This window comes from Heptranchias perlo, unplaced genomic scaffold (genome assembly GCF_035084215.1).
Source record: "Heptranchias perlo isolate sHepPer1 unplaced genomic scaffold, sHepPer1.hap1 HAP1_SCAFFOLD_360, whole genome shotgun sequence".
NCBI classification, from domain to species: Eukaryota; Metazoa; Chordata; class Chondrichthyes; order Hexanchiformes; family Hexanchidae; genus Heptranchias; species Heptranchias perlo.
Genome location: NW_027139372.1, coordinates 132887 through 144315, shown reverse-complemented (window position 1 = coordinate 144315; position 11429 = coordinate 132887). Strand labels below are relative to the sequence as shown.

At 62.4% G+C, this 11429-nt stretch overlaps 1 protein-coding gene across 1 annotated transcript in view; it reads left to right on the top strand.

Annotated features, from left to right (window-relative positions):
- LOC137311569 (MAP kinase-activating death domain protein-like) overlaps positions 1–11429 on the top strand; it is a 150407-nt gene that overhangs the window by 118767 nt on the left and 20211 nt on the right.

Genomic DNA, 11429 nt, shown 5'->3' with positions numbered 1-11429 from the left:
TTCCCACTCCACCCCCTGACTGACAGGAGAGGAGGCACCGCACTCCACTCCACCCCCTGACTGACAGGAGGAGGCACCGCCTCCACTCCACCCCCTGACTGACAGGAGGAGCACCGCCTCCACTCCACCCCCTGACTGACAGGAGGAGGCACCGCCTCCACTCCACCCCCTGACTGACAGGAGGAGGGCACCGCCTCCACTCCACCCCCCTGACTGACAGGAGGAGGCTCCGCCTCCACTCCACCCCCTGACTGACAGGAGGAGGCTCCGCCTCCACTCCACCCCCCAGACTGACAGGAGGAGGCACCGCCTCCACTCCACCCCCTGACTGACAGGAGGAGGCACCGCCTCCACTCCACCCCCTGACCGACAGGAGGAGGCACCGCCTCCACTCCACCCCCTGACTGACAGGAGGAGGCACCGCCTCCACTCGCACCCCCTGACTGACAGGAGGAGGCACCGCCTCCACTCCAACCCCCTGACTGACAGGAGGAGGCACCGCCTCCACTCCACCCCCTGACTGACAGGAGAGGCACCGCCTCCACTCCACCCCCTGACTGACAGGAGGAGGCACCGCCTCCACTCCACCCCCAGACTGACAGGAGGAGGCTCCGCCTCCACTCCACCCCCTGACTGACAGGAGGAGGCACCGCCTCCACTCCACCCCCTGACTGACAGGAGGAGGCACCGCCTCCACTCCACCCCCTGACTGACAGGAGGAGGCACCGCCTCCACTCCACCCCCTGACTGACAGGTAGAGGCACCGCCTCCACTCCACCCCCTGACTGACAGGAGGAGGCACCGCCTCCACTCCACCCCCCTGACTGACAGGAGGAGGCACCGCCTCCACTCCACCCCCAGACTGACAGGAGGAGGCACCGCCTCCCCTCCACCCCCTGACTGACAGGAGGAGGCACCGCCTCCCACTCCACCCCCAGACTGACAGGAGGAGGCACGCCTCCCCTCCAACCCCTGACTGACAGGAGGAGGCACCGCCTCCACTCCACCCCCTGACTGACAGGAGGAGGCACCGCCTCCACTCCACCCCCTGACTGACAGGAGGAGGCACCGCCTCCACTCCACCCCCCTGACTGACAGGAGGAGGCACCGCCTCCACTCCACCCCCAGACTGACAGGAGGAGGCACCGCCTCCACTCCACCCCCTGACTGACAGGAGGAGGCACCGCCTCCACTCCACCCCCTGACTGACAGGAGGAGGCACCGCCTCCACTCCACCCCCTGACTGACAGGAGGAGGCACCGCCTCCACTCCACCCCCTGACTGACAGGAGGAGGCTCCGCCTCCACTCCACCCTCTGACTGACAGGAGGAGGCACCGCCTCCACTCCACCCCCAGACTGACAGGAGGAGGCACCGCCTCCACTCCACCCCCTGACTGACAGGAGGAGGCACCGCCTCCACTCCACCCCCTGACTGACAGGAGGAGGCACCGCCTCCACTCCAACCCCTGACTGACAGGAGAGGCACCGCCTCCACTCCACCCCCTGACTGACAGGAGGAGGCACCGCCTCCACTCCACCCCCTGACTGACAGGAGGAGGCACCGCCTCCACTCCAACCCCTGACTGACAGGAGGAGGCACCGCCTCCACTCCACCCCCTGACTGACAGGAGGAGGCACCGCCTCCACTCCAACCCCTGACTGACAGGAGGAGGCACCGCCTCCACTCCACCCCCTGACTGACAGGAGGAGGCACCGCCTCCACTCCACCCCCTGACTGACAGGAGGAGGCACCGCCTCCACTCCACCCCTGACTGACAGGAGGAGGCACCGCCTCCACTCCACCCCCAGACTGACAGGAGGAGGCACCGCCTCCACTCCACCCCCTGACTGACAGGAGGAGGCCACCGCCTCCACTCCACCCCTGACTGACAGGAGGAGGCACCGCCTCCACTCCACCCCCCTGACTGACAGGAGGAGGCACCGCCCTCCACTCCACCCCCTGACTGACAGGAGGAGGCACCGCCTCCACTCCACCCCCTGACTGACAGTAGGAGGCACCCGCCTCCACTCCACCCCCTGACTGACAGGAGGAGGCACCGCCTCCACTCCACCCCCTGACTGACAGGAGGAGGCACCGCCTCCACTCCACCCCCTGACTGACAGGAGGAGGCACCGCCTCCACTCCACCCCCTGACTGACAGGAGGAGGCTCCGCCTCCACTCCACCCCCTGACTGACAGGAGGAGGCACCGCCTCCACTCCACCCCCTGACTGACAGGAGGAGGCACCGCCTCCACTCCACCCCCTGACTGACAGGAGGAGGCACCGCCTCCACTCCACCCCCAGACTGACAGGAGGAGGCACCGCCTCCACTCCACCCCCTGACTGACAGGAGGAGGCTCCGCCTCCACTCCACCCCCAGACTGACAGGAGGATTGTGAAATGGGGATCGGGGAGAGAGGGAGATTGGGAAATGGGGGCTCGGGGGAGAGAGGGAGATTGGGAAATGGGGGCTCGGGGAGAGAGGGAGATTGGGAAATGGGGGCTCGGGGAGAGAGAGGGCGATTGGGAAATGGGGATTCCGGGGAGAGAGAGGGAGATTGGGAAATGGGGGCTCGGGGAGAGAGGGAGATTGGGAAATGGGGGCTCGGGGAGAGAGAGGGCGATTGGGAAATGGGGGCTCGGGGAGGGAGAGGGAGATTGGGAAATGGGGGCTCGGGGGAGAGAGAGGGAGATTGGGAAATGGCGGCTCGGGGAGAGAGGGAGATTGGGAAATGGGGGCTCGGGGAGAGAGGGAGATTGGGAAATGGGGGCTCGGGGAGAGAGAGGGCGATTGGGAAATGGGGGCTCGGGGAGAGAGAGGGAGATTGGGAAATGGGGGCTCGGGGAGAGAGAGGGCGATTGGGAAATGGGGGCTCGGGGAGAGAGAGGGAGATTGGGAAATGGGGGCTCGGGGAGAGAGGGAGATTGGGAAATGGGGGCTCGGGGAGAGAGAGAGATTGGGAAATAGGGGCTCGGGGAGAGATTGGGAGATTGTGAAATGGGGATTCGGGGAGAGAGGGAGATTGGGAAATGGGGGCTCGGGGAGAGAGGGAGATTGGGAAATGGGGGGCTCGGGGAGAGAGAGGGCGATTGGGAAATGGGGGCTCGGGGAGAGAGAGGGAGATTGGGAAATGGGGGCTCGGGGAGAGAGAGGGAGATTGGGAAATGGGGGCTCGGGGAGAGAGAGGGCGATTGGGAAATGGGGCTCGGGGAGAGAGAGGGAGATTGGGAAATGGGGGCTCGGGGAGAGAGGGAGATTGGGAAATGGGGGCTCGGGTGAGAGAGGGCATTGGGAAATGGGGGCTTGGGGAGAGAGAGGGGTGATTGGGAAATGGGGGCTCGGGGAGAGAGAGGGAGATTGGGAAATGGGGGCTCGGGGAGAGAGAGGGAGATTGGGAAATGGGGGCTCGGGGAGAGAGAGGGCGATTGGGAAATGGGGGCTCGGGGAGAGAGAGGGAGATTGGGAAATGGGGGCTCGGGGAGAGAGGGAGATTGGGAAATGGGGGCTCGGGGAGAGAGGGCAATTGGGAAATGGGGGCTCGGGGAGAGAGAGGGTGATTGGGAAATGGGGGCTCGGGGAGAGAGGGAGATTGGGAAATGGGGATTCGGGGGAGAGAGAGGGAGATTGGGAAATGGGGGCTCGGGGAGAGAAGGAGATTGAGAAAAGAGGGCTCGGGGAGAGAGGGAGATTGGGAAATGGGGGCTCGGGGAGAGAGGGAGATTGGGAAATGGGGGCTCGGGGAGAGAGGGAGATTGGGAAATGGGGGGCTCGTGGAGAGAGAGGGAGATTGAGAAATGGGGGCTCGGGGAGAGAGGGAGATTGGGAAATGGGGGCTTGGGGAGAGAGGGGAGATTTTGAAATGGGGGCTCGGGGAGAGAGGGGGAGATTGGGAAATGGGGGCTCGGGGAGAGAGAGGGAGATTGAGAAATGGGGGCTCGGGGAGGAGAGGGAGATTGGGAAATGGGGGCTCGGGGGAGAGAGAGGGAGATTGGGAAATGGGGGCTCGGGGAGGGAGAGGGAGATTGGGAAATGGGGGCTCGGGGAGAGAGGGAGATTGGGAAATGGGGGCTCGGGGAGAGAGGGAGATTGGGAAATGGGGGCTCGGGGAGAGAGGGAGATTGGGAAATGGGGGCTCGGGGAGGGAGAGGGAGATTGAGAAATGGGGATTCGGGGGAGAGAGGGGAGATTGGTAAATGGGGGCTCGGGGAGAGAGAGAGATTGGGAAATGGGGGGCTAGGGGAGAGAGGGAGATTGGGAAATGGGGGCTCGGGGAGAGAGGGAGATTGGGAAATGGGGGCTCGGGGAGAGAGGGAGATTGGGAAATGGGGGCTCGGGGAGGGAGAGGGAGATTGGGAAATGGGGATTCGGGGAGAGAGGGAGATTGGGAAATGGGGGCACGGGGAGAGAGGGGGAGATTGGGAAATGGGGGCTCGGGGAGAGAGAGGGAGAATGGGAAATGGGGGCTCGGGGAGAGAGAGAGATTGGGAAATGGGGGGCTCGGGGAGGAGGAGGGAGATTGGGAAATGGGGGCTCGGGGAGAGAGTGAGATTGGGAAATGGGGGCTCGGGGAGAGAGGGGAGATTGGGAAATGGGGGCTCGGGGAGAGAGGGAGATTGGGAAATGGGGGCTCAGGGAGGGAGAGGGAGATTGGGAAATGGGGATTCGGGGGAGAGAGGGAGATTGGGAAATGGGGGGCTCGGGGAGAGAGGGGGAGATTGGGAAATGGGGGCTCGGGGAGAGAGAGAGGGAGATTGGGAAATGGGGGATTCGGGGAGAGAGGGAGATTGGGAAATGGGGGCTCGGGGAGAGAGAGAGATTGGGAAATGGGGGCTCGGGGGAGGGAGAGGGAGATTGGGAAATGGGGATTCGGGGAGAGAGGGAGATTGGGAAATGGGGGCTCGGGGAGAGAGGGGGAGATTGGGAAATGGGGGGCTCGGGGGAGAGAGAGGGAGATTGAGAAATGGGGGGCCTCGGGGAGAGAGGGAGATTGGGAAATGGGGGCTCGGGGAGGGAGAGGGAGATTGGGAAATGGGGGCTCGGGGAGAGAGAGGGAGATTGGGAAATTGGGGCTCGGGGAGAGAGGGAGATTGGGAAATGTGGGCTCGGGGAGAGAGGGGAGATTGGGAAATCGGGGCTCGGGAGAGAGGGAGATGGGAAATGGGGGGCTCGGGGAGGAGAGGGAGATTGGGAAATGGGGATTTGGGGAGAGAGGGAGATTGGGAAATGGGGGCTCGGGGAGAGAGAGAGATTTGGAAATGTGGGCTCGGGGAGAGAGGGAGATTGGGAAATGGGGGCTCGGGGAGAGAGGGAGATTGGGAAATGGGGGGCTCGGGGAGAGAGGGAGATTGGGAAATGGGGGCTCGGGGAGGGAGAGGGAGATTGGGAAATGGGGATTCGGGGAGAGAGGGAGATTGGGAAATGGGGGGCTCGGGGAGAGAGAGGGCGATTGGGAAATGGGGGGCTCGGGGAGAGAGAGGGAGATTGGGAAATGGGGGTTCGGGGGAGAGAGGGAGATTGGGAAATGGGGGCTCGGGGAGAGAGAGAGATTGGGAAATGGGGGGCTCGGGGGAGGGAGAGGGAGATTGGGAAATGGGGATTCGGGGAGAGAGGGAGATTGGGAAATGGGGGGCTCGGGGAGAGAGGGGGAGATTGGGAAATGGGGGCTCGGGGAGAGAGAGGGAGATTGGGAATGGGTATTCGGGGAGAGAGGGAGATTGGGAAATGGGGGCTCGGGGAGAGAGAGAGATTGGGAAATGGGGGCTCGGGGAGGGAGAGGGAGATTGGGAAATGGGGGCTCGGGGAGAGAGAGGGGAGATTGGGAAATGGGGGCTCGGGGAGGGAGGGAGATTGGGAAATGGGGGGCTCGGGGAGAGAGAGGGAGATTGGGAAATGGGGGCTCGGGGAGGGAGGGAGATTTGGAAATGGGGGCTCGGGGAGGGAGGGAGATTGGGAAATGGGGGCTCGGGGAGAGAGGGAGATTGGGAAATGGGGGCTCGGGGAGAGAGAGGGAGATTGGGAAATGGGGGGCTCGGGGAGAGAGAGAGAGATTGGGAAATGGGGGCTCGGGGAGAGAGAGGGAGATTGGGAAATGGGGGGCTCGGGGAGGGAGGGAGATTGGGAAATGGGGGCTCGGGGAGAGAGGGGAGATTGGGAAATGGGGGCTTGGGGAGAGAGAGGGAGATTGGGAAATGGGGATTCGGGGAGAGAGAGAGATTGGGAAATGGGGGCTCGGGGAGGGAGAGGGAGATTGGGAAATGGGGGATTCGGGGAGGGAGGGAGATTGGGAAATGGGGATTCGGGGAGAGAGGGAGATTGGGAAATGGGGGCTCGGGGAGAGAGAGAGATTGGGAAATGGGGGCTCGGGGAGGGAGAGGGAGATTGGGGAAATGGGGGATTCGGGGAGAGAGGGAGATTGGGAAATGGGGGCTCGGGGGAGAGAGGGGGAGATTGGGAAATGGGGGCTCGGGGAGAGAGAGGGAGATTGGGAAATGGGGATTCGGGGGAGAGAGGGAGATTGGGAAATGGGGGGCTCGGGGAGAGGAGAGAGGAGATTGGGAAATGGGGGGCTCGGGGAGGGAGAGGGAGATTGGGAAATGGGGGTCGGGGAGAGAGAGGGAGATTGGGAAATGGGGGCTCGGGGAGGGAGGGAGATTGGGAAATGGCGGCTCGGGGAGGGAGGGGAGATTGGGAAATGGGGGGCTCAGGGGAGAGAGGGAGATTGGGAAATGGGGGCTCGGGGAGAGAGAGGGAGATTGGGAAATGGGGGCTCGGGGAGGAGAGAGAGATTGGGAAATGGGGATTCGGGGAGAGAGGGGAGATTGGGAAATGGGGGGGCTCGGGGAGAGAGGGGGGAGATTGGGAAATGGGGGGCTCGGGGAGAGAGAGGGAGATTGGGAAATGTGGATTCGGGGGAGAGAGGGAGATTGGGAAATGGGGGCTCGGGGAGAGAGGGGGGAGATTGGGAAATGGGGGCTCGGGGAGAGAGAGGGAGATTGGGAAATGGGGATTCGGGGAGAGAGGGAGATTGGGAAATGGGGGCTCGGGGGAGAGAGAGAGATTGGGAAATGTGGGCTCGGGGAGGGAGAGGGAGATTGGGAAATGGGGATTCGGGGAGAGAGGGAGATTGGGAAATGGGGGGCTCGGGGAGAGAGAGGGGAGATTGGGAAATGGGGGCTCGGGGAGAGAGAGGGAGATTGGGAAATGGGGGATTCGGGGAGAGAGGGAGATTGGGAAATTGGGGCTCGGGGAGAGAGAGAGATTGGGAAATGGGGGCTCGGGGAGGGAGAGGGAGATTGGGAAATGGGGATTCGGGGAGAGAGGGAGATTGGGAAATGGGGGCTCGGGGAGAGAGAGGGAGATTGGGAAATGGGGGCTCGGGGAGAGAGAGGGAGATTGGGAAATGGGGGCTCGGGGAGAGAGAGGGAGATTGGGAAATGGGGATTCGGGGAGAGAGGGAGATTGGGAAATGGGGGCTCGGGGAGAGAGAGGGAGATTGGAAAATGGGGATTCGGGGAGAGAGGGAGATTGGGAAATGGGGGCTCGGGGAGAGAGAGAGATTGGGAAATGGGGGCTCGGGGAGGGAGAGGGAGATTGGGAAATGGGGATTCGGGGAGAGAGGGAGATTGGGAAATGGGGGCTCGGGGAGAGAGGGGGAGATTGGGAAATGGGGGCTCCGGGAGAGAGAGGGAGATTGGGAAATGGGGATTCGGGGAGAGAGGGAGATTGGGAAATGGGGGCTCGGGGAGAGAGAGAGATTGGGAAATGGGGGCTCGGGGAGGGAGAGGGAGATTGGGAAATGGGGATTCGGGGAGAGAGGGAGATTGGGAAATGGGGGCTCGGGGAGAGAGGGGGAGATTGGGAAATGGGGGCTCGGGGAGAGAGAGGGAGATTGGGAAATGGGGATTCGGGGAGAGAGGGAGATTGGGAAATGGGGGCTCGGGGAGAGAGAGGGAGATTGGGAAATGGGGGCTCGGGGAGAGAGAGGGAGTTTGGGAAATGGGGATTCGGGGAGAGGGGGAGATTGGGAAATGGGGGCTTGGAGAGAGAGAGGGAGATTGGGAAATGTGGATTCGGGGAGAGAGGGAGATTGGGAAATGGGGGCTCGGGGAGAGAGAGGGAGATTGGGAAATGGGGATTCGGGGAGAGAGGGAGATTGGGAAATGGGGACTCGGGGAGAGAGAGGGAGATTGGGAAATGGGGATTCGGGGAGAGAGGGAGCTTGGGAAATGGGGGCTCGGGGAGAGAGAGAGATTGGGAAATGGGGGCACGGGGAGGGAGAGGGAGATTGGGAAATGGGGATTCGGGGAGAGAGGGAGATTGGGAAATGGGGGCTCGGGGACAGAGGGGGGAGATTGGGAAATGGGGGCTCGGGGAGAGAGAGGGAGATTGGGAAATGGGGATTCGGGGAGAGAGAGGGAGATTGAGAAATGGGGGCTCGGGGAGAGAGAGGGAGATTGGGAGATGGGGGCTCGGGGAGAGAGAGGGAGATTGGGAAATGGGGGCTCGGGGAGAGAGAGGGAGATTGTGAAATGGGGGCTCGGGGAGAGAGAGGGAGATTGGGAAATGGGGGCTCGGGAGAGAGAGTGAGATTGGGAAATGGGGGCTCGGGGAGAGAGGGCAATTGGGTAATGGGGGCTCGGGGAGAGAGAGGGAGATTGGGAAATGGGGGCTCGGGGAGAGAGAGGGAGATTGGGAAATGGGGGCACGGGGAGAGAGGGCAATTGGGAAATGGGGGCTCGGGGAGAGAGAGGGAGATTGGGAAATGGGGGCTCGGGGAGAGAGGGGGAGATTGAAAAATGGGGGCTCGGGGAGAGAGAGGGAGATTGCGAAATGGGGGCTCGGGGAGAGAGAGGGAGATTGGGAAATGGGGGCTCGGAGAGAGAGAGGGAGATTGGGAAATGGGGGCTCGGGGAGAGAGAGGGAGATTGGGAAATGGGGGCTCGGGGAGAGAGGGCAATTGGGAAATGGGGGCTCGGGGAGAGAGAGGGACATTGCGAAATGGGGGCTCGGGGAGAGAGAGGGAGATTGGGAAATGGGGATTCGGGGAGAGAGGGAGATTGGGAAATGGGGGCTCGGGGAGAGAGAGAGATTGGGAAATGTGGGCTCGGGGAGGGAGAGGGAGATTGGGAAATGGGAATTCGGGGAGAGAGGGAGATTGGGAAATGGGGGCTCGGGGAGAGAGGGGGAGATTGGGAAATGGGGGCTCGGGGACAGAGAGGGAGATTGGGAAATGGGGATTCGGGGAGAGAGGGAGATTGGGAAATGGGGGCTCGGGGAGAGAGAGAGATTGGGAAATGGGGGCTCGGGGAGGGAGAGGGAGATTGGGAAATGGGGATTCGGGGGAGAGGGAGATTGGGAAATGGGGGATCGGGGAGAGAGAGGGAGATTGGGAAATGGGGGCTCGGGGAGAGAGAGGGAGATTGGGAAATGGGGGCTCGGGGAGATAGAGGGAGATTGGGAAATGGGGATTCGGGGAGAGAGAGGGAGATTGGGAAATGGGGGCTCGGGGAGAGAGAGGGAGATTGGGAAATGGGGGCTCGGGGAGAGAGGAGGAGATTGAAAAATGGGGGCTCGGGGAGAGAGAGGGAGATTGGGAAATGGGGGCTCGGGGAGAGAGAGGGAGATTGGGAAATGGGGGCTCGGGGAGAGAGAGGGAGATTGGGAAATGGGGGCTCGGCGAGAGAGAGGGAGATTGGGAAATGGGGGCTCGGGGAGAGAGGGCAATTGGGAAATGGGGGCTCGGGGAGAGAGAGGGAGATTGGGAAATGGGGGCTCGGGGAGAGAGAGGGAGATTGGGAAATGGGGATTCGGGGAGAGAGGGAGATTGGGAAATGGGGGCTCGGGGAGAGAGAGAGATTGGGAAATGTGGGCTCGGGGAGGGAGAGGGAGATTGGGAAATGGGGATTCGGGGAGAGAGGGAGATTGGGAAATGGGGGCTCGGGGAGAGAGGGGGAGATTGGGAAATGGGGGCTCGGGGAGAGAGAGGGAGATTGGGAAATGGGGATTCGGGGAGAGAGGGAGATTGGGAAATGGGGGCTCGGGGAGAGAGAGAGATTGGGAAATGGGGGCTCGGGGAGAGAGAGGGAGATTGGGAAATGGGGATTCGGGGAGAGAGGGAGATTGGGAAATGGGGGCTCGGGGAGAGAGAGGGAGATTGGGAAATGGGGGCTCGGGGAGAGAGAGGGAGATTGGGAAATGGGGGCTCGGGGAGAGAGAGGGAGATTGGGAAATGGGGATTCGGGGAGAGAGGGAGATTGGGAAATGGGGGCTCGGGGAGAGAGAGGGAGATTGGGAAATGGGGATTCGGGGAGAGAGGGAGATTGGGAAATGGGGGCTCGGGGAGAGAGAGAGATTGGGAAATGGGGGCTCAGGGAGGGAGAGGGAGATTGGGAAATGGGGATTCGGGGACAGAGGGAGATTTGGAAATGGGGGCTCGGGGAGAGAGGGGGAGATTGGGAAATGGGGGCTCGGGGAGAGAGAGGGAGATTGGGAAATGGGGATTCGGGGAGAGAGGGAGATTGGGAAATGGGGGCTCGGGGAGAGAGAGAGATTGGGAAATGGGGGCTCGGGGAGGGAGAGGGAGATTGGGAAATGGGGATTCGGGGAGAGAGGGAGATTGTGAAATGGGGGCTCGGGGAGAGAGAGGGAGATTGGGAAATGGGGGCTCGGGGAGAGAGGGGGAGATTGGGAAATGGGGGCTCGGGGAGAGAGAGGGAGATTGGGAAATGGGGATTCGGGGAGAGAGGGAGATTGGGAAATGGGGGCTCGGGGAGAGAGGGGGAGATTGGGAAATGGGGGCTCGGGGAGAGAGAGGGAGATTGGGAAATGGGGATTCGGGGAGAGAGGGAGATTGGGAAATGGGGGCTCGGGGAGAGAGAGGGAGATTGGGAAATGGGGGCTCGGGGAGAGAGAGGGAGATTGGGAAATGGGGATTCGGGGAGAGAGGGAGATTGGGAAATTGGGGCTCGGGGAGAGAGAGAGATTGGGAAATGGGGGCTCGGGGAGGGAGAGGGAGATTGGGAAATGGGGATTCGGGGAGAGAGGGAGATTGGGAAATGGGGGCTCGGGGACAGAGGGGGAGATTGGGAAATGGGGGCTCGGGGAGAGAGAGGGAGATTGTGAAATGGGGATTCGGGGAGAGAGAGGGAGATTGAGAAATGGGGGCTCGGGGAGAGAGAGGGAGATTGGGAGATGGGGGCTCGGGGAGAGAGAGGGAGATTGGGAAATGGGGGCTCGGGGAGAGAGAGGGAGATTGGGAAATGGGGGCTCGGGGAGAGAGAGGGAGATTGGGAAATGGGGGCTCGGGGAGAGAGAGTGAGATTGGGAAATGGGGGCTCGGGGAAAGAGGGCAATTGGGAAATGGGGGCTCGGGGAGAGAGAGGGAGATTGGGAAATGGGGGCTCGGGGAGAGAGAGGGAGATTGGGA